Source organism: Morus notabilis, unplaced genomic scaffold (assembly GCF_000414095.1).
Source record: "Morus notabilis unplaced genomic scaffold, ASM41409v2 Scaffold45, whole genome shotgun sequence".
Classification (NCBI taxonomy): Eukaryota; Viridiplantae; Streptophyta; class Magnoliopsida; order Rosales; family Moraceae; genus Morus; species Morus notabilis.
In genome coordinates this window covers 741,485-747,312 of record NW_010366164.1, presented here as the reverse complement: position 1 = coordinate 747,312, position 5,828 = coordinate 741,485, and positions in this window count along the sequence as shown.

The window sequence follows — 5,828 nt, the reverse complement described above, 5'->3', positions numbered from 1 at the left end:
AAAAGAGTGTACAAAAAGGGAAACTGAAGGCAATAGTCAGTGACAGAGATCAAATAGGCTTAGTTACTCAACTCAGAGAAAACTCAGTGAAGAAAGTTAAGAGTGGTGGACTGAGAATGCCACAAGTGAATCTTGGGTCATTATTCAACGATCAAAACCAAGAACGAGATGACGAAGGATTGATCTTTATGACCAAGAATTGTCCAACGACGGAGCTTATTGTTGACGACAAAGTAGAAAGAAATGCAACGGTACCATATAAGGGACCAATCACACGATCAAAGGCACGTTATATGCATGATTCTTTTGGTCCTCAAACGATTAGAGATACACCTCTAATAGGCCAAATGGAAGTGTCAACTGCTGATGACGATATAGAATCAAGAAATATGTCAGTTTTAATTACTGGAATGACAAGCATGGAGGAGCAAGTGAGCAAATCTGAGAATTGAGAAGGATGCTTGCTGAAAAGGAGGCTGAAGTCGCAAGACTCTCTATACATTTGCAAGAAAATGTGGGTGTAGGTTAAGCATCTGGACTAGGACAGACATCTACATCCCCAATACCTCAATCAGGCTTGAGAACTGAGACAAGACAGCCGGTGGATCCTATACCACAACCAGACTTGATGACGTTGATTATGGATGGAATACGAAAATATCAAGTTGCTATGTGTATGCCAGTATTAGGGTACCGAAAGCCTTACCTGGCATATTATGATCAAATCCCTTTCCCTCGATATTATGTAAGGCCAAATTTTGAAAAATTCGATGGGATAAATGGGTCTCCACACGAGCATTTAGCATATTATACCTCTGCATGCGGCGAGACTGCTCAATCAGATGCACTATTGATTAGACAGTTTGTGCAATCTCTAAAAGGGGCAGCATTCACATGGTACACACAACTTCCTCCAGGTTCCATTATTACATGGGATGATATGCAAAAAGCATTCCTAGCCCAATTTGTCTCTTCAAAAAAGAAAGTAACAATCACATATCTGGTGGAAACTAAGTAAAGACCGGGAGAAAGTGCAAATGACTTTATCACTAGATGGAGGGATCTTAACCTCCAATGCCCGGAAAAATTGACAGAGATTTCTACAGTTTCCATGTGTGCTGATAATCTCGTTCCATAAGTGGCTACTTTTATTGGAACTGTGGAACCACAATCTTTTAATGAATTGGTTTCAAAGGTGAGCGTGGTTGAAAGGCAAATAGCTCGTCAGAAAGGTGCCATGATGAGATCTCGCCCAGAATGGAAGAAGGTTGAAAATAAAAAGCCATTAAAAAAGACTGAAACAATGGCTACCTTTGTTAAGAATGACAAGAATCAAAACAAAGGAAAAGCAAGAAAAGAGTCAAAGAAACTCACTCTTAAGGAAAGAAAAGAGGTTAAATATTCTTTTGATGATGAGGATGTGGATCAAATTTTTTATTAGTTACTTGCTACAAAAGCAATAAAACTCCCGGAGCCAAAAAGGCCAAATGAGGTTGATAAGACCGATGATCCCAATTATTACCGATACATCACATCATCAATCATTCCTTAAAGGATTGTTATGTCCTGAAAAATATAGTCGAAGGAATGATCAAAAGAAAAGAAATAGAAGTGGATTCTTCATGTCCAAAAGCAACATTGAATACCGTCTCATTAGTAGAGGACGACAGTTTACCGATGAATACCCTATAAAGAGGCGTCATCCCGGTAGCCTTTGAAATAGATGATGAGACAAAGACTGTCAGTATATATCCTGAGACACTCATTCCAAACAATGCCAACATGCCCACGTTATATGAACTCATGAATAAACCAAGTATTAAAACGTGGGAAGAGAGTTGGGGAATGAGTGGCACCTTCATGTAAATAGAAAGTCCAAGAAGAATGAAAATCGTTTGCAAAAAGGTGTGAGGAAAATCGAACATTCAGGTATTCAATTTATCGGGAGGCCCGAACTAAAAAAGAACAAAAAGAAAAGAAGAAGAGCCAAGAAGACAAGGAATCTCAATGAAGAAGAATACATGCAACCAATAAGAACGCCATTCACGCTGAAGGAATTTCTGCCTAAAGCACTTCAAGAGGATCCTAGAGCTTCCGAAGAAGAAAAGAGCAATAGTGATATCACTTCTGAAATATTACTAGAGGAAGAGCCACTCTATGATGAAGATGTCGTTCAATGTTGCGTGATTTCTGAAGAAGAAGAAGGAGGAGAAGAAGAAAGGATGAAAGAGCCCGAATCCCTTCAAGATGCCATTGATTCAGAGGGGGTAGATGGGATAACGCTTCGGGAAATGAAGCGTAACATTCAGAAAGTAAATGAGGCAAATGAGCTCATAAAAGGCAAGAAAAACACAAAAATTAAAGACAACGGAGCCCATCCTAAGTCTATCAGAGAAGAAGAAAGTCACTCAGGCCATGTTAATTACAACATTCTGGCTCATTTAAAGTGCATTTCTGCTTTGTTAAGTGTTTATGATGCTCTACAAATGTCTCCAAAGCTTAGAAAAGTGCTCATAACTACATTAACCGATCCGGAACCTTTTAAAGGGAAGATAGAGGCTCCTGGAGGTAAAGTGTCATCTTATGAAATCTGCGCTTCTTGCATGGCATGCATCTCCTTCGGTGATGATGACCGCCAACTCGGCAAAGAAAACCACAATCGACCACTTTATGTTACGGGGACGATTTTCGATACTAAAATAAACCATATAATGTTTGATGGTGGTTCGGCGGTAAATGTACTCCCTTTGAAAAGTCTCAGGGTAGTTGGCTTACAACCTCGACATTTATCCCCTTCCCTATTGACAATCCAAGGGTACAACCAAGCGGGGGAGAAAGCATTGGGGAGTATCACCTTAAAAGTTGAAATAGGTGAATTAAGCTCAAATGTCCTTTTCCATGTGATCGATTCAAATACTTCCTATAACGTGCTGTTAGGAAGGCCGTGGCTCCATGGGTGTGACGTTATCCCTTCGACACTTCATCAATGTTTTAAGTTTTGCAAAGATGGGGAAGTAATGAAAGTAAACGCAGATCTGAACCCGTTTAGAGGGGAACAGGTAAACTACACTGATGCCAAATTCTACAAATCGGCCGATGTCACAATCTTAAAGGATGCCATCAAAATGTCAAAAGGAGAAAAGATGAATGGCACCACCAAACAGGTTAAGAGCTCATCCAAGCTCAATCAAAAGATGACTTTTAAGTACGTGCCCAAAAGTCAGCGAGCTCCTGGACAAAAGGCTTTAGCATCTGTCAAGAGTGTGGTTGAGACATTGATGACTAGTTTCACCTTCCCGCTTCGGAAGCTAGATCAAACTTTCCCAGTTGGAAAAATGCAGATCTCAATTACTTTTGGTGAACGCGGAAGCTCAAACAAACGTGTTGTAACTGTCAATTCAAACAAGCCAATGACATTTCCTAGCCTTATGTCAAGAAAATCAAAGGCGAAGGGCAAGAAAGTTTTTTTCAAGAAACAACAAGGAAAAGTTGTAATCAATCATAACAACTCTTGTTTGAAAGCTGCCCTTGAGCCTGAAGTGTTTACGGAAAGAGAACAGGACACCTTCTCAGAAGAAAATGCGAGAAATACAGCACCACGAGTTTCTGTCTTTGAAAGAATCAAATACCCATCTGTATCTCGATCAAAATGGTTCAAAAAGAACAAGAAGTGGAAGGTAAAAGGACAACAAAAATCTGCTTCATCAAAAAAAGAAGAGATTATGATTCAAGAGCAACTAGAAGAAAATGAACAGGTCAATTGTGTTTCATTCGAAGAAAGTTCTGGTAATGAATCAGAAAATCGTACACCTGAGCCCTCTAAAAAATTCATCAACACTGTACCAGCTCCTCTGGGATTAGAAGACAGAGGACAAGCAACAGTTGACGAGCTTAAGGAAATTAACCTCGGTACAGAAGAATATCCAAGGCCAGTTTTTGTGAGTGCTCTTTTGACAGCGTAAGAACAACAATCATACCAGCAATGTCTTCGAGAATATCGAGATGTGTTTGCTTGGAGTTATAAAGACATGCCAGGGTTAGATCCAGAGGTAGCAGTCCATAAACTAGTTGTATCAAAGGATGTTCGATACGTAAAGCAAGCCCAAAGACGTGTCTGTCCACAGTTAGTTGCACAAATTGAAGCAGAGGTTGATAAACTGATTAAAGCTGGCTTCATCCGGGAAGTTCAATATCTGACTTGGTTGGCGAATATTGTCCCTGTACAGAAAAAGAACGGGCAAATTCATATTTGTGTGGATTATAGAGACCTTAACAATGCTTGTCCAAATGATGAGTTTCCGCTCCCAATAACTGAGTTGTTAGTTGATGCTACTACTGGATTTGGGGCGTTATCCTTCACGGATGGATTCTCGGGATATAACCAAATCAAGATGGCACCAGAAGATGAAGAGCTTACTGCTTTCCGAACGCCAAAGGGTATTTACTGTTATACAGAGATGTCATTCGGACTTAAAAATGCAGGGGCAACGTATCAGAGGGCCATGACTGTCGTGTTTGATGACACGCTCCATAACACCATTGAGTGCTATGTCGATGACTTGGTAGTCAAGACTAAGGAAAGGGAGTATTATTTAGATGATCTTAAACGAGTTTTTGATAGACTCCGACAACACCAAGTTAAAATGAATCCCTTGAAATGTGCATTTGGTGTAACTTCTGGAAAATTCCTCAGGTTCATGGTGAGACATAGAGGAATTGAAATTAATCTAGCAAAAATAAAGGCAATCACATAAATGCCTCCACCTCGCAACCTGCGCCAGTTACGAGGAATGCAGGGGAAACTTGCACACATAAGGAGATTTATTTCTAACGTGTCTGGTAGATGCCAACCCTTTACAAGATTAACTCAAAAAGATGTACCATTTGTATGGGATGATACATGTCAAAATGCTTTTGAAAGCATAAAAAGATGCTTGTTGAATCCACCAGTGCTTATGGCTCCAATAATCGGAAAACCATTGATCTTGTATATTGCGGCACTTGAACGCTCTTTGAGAGCATTGTTAGCTCAAAACAATCAAGATGGGAAAGAGCATGTCCTGTACTATATAAGTAGAACATTAGTAGGGACAGAACATAACTATCGCCTAATTGAAAAAATGTACTTGGCCCTAGTTTTTGCTGTCACGAAGTTACGACATTATTTGTTATCACACTCGGTGACTCTCCTATCAAGGGCAGATCCCTTAAGGTACATACTCACAAAGCCGGTACTCTCAGGGCGTCTCGCTATATGGTCTATGATCTTGTCAGAGTTTGATGTCAAGTTTGTACCACAGAAAGCAGTCAAAGGCCAAGCACTTGCTGATTTCTTAGCAGCACACCCCATTCCCGACAATATGGAATTGCCCGATGACCTTCCAGATGAAGAAATATTTGCCACTGAAATGTCTTTCTGGCAACTTTACTTTGATGGAGCAGCAAGGAAAAATAGTGTTGGGGCAGGTGTTGTACTCATTACACCGTCAGGGGGTTAATACCATACTTACTCTCTATCCTCGCAACTTGTACAAATAATGTTGCAAAAACATTATAAAATTTTGCAGACACAACCCTTACATTTTTCTAGGCTTGCCTACAAAAAATGGCCTCAAAAATTGATAAAAAAAAAAGTAAAACGCTGTCAAAAAGCCCCCGGCCCGCGTAGTGGGGCGCCCTCGGACCGGGATGGGTTAAAAATTTATATTTCCATTTATGTTTTGCATTCTCAAATAAGTATATGATTTTTAGAAATTAATGCAACAACTAGCTCCATTTTTTGATGAGTATTCTATTTTTTATTATTTTCTTTATCTTTTGTCTTTAAA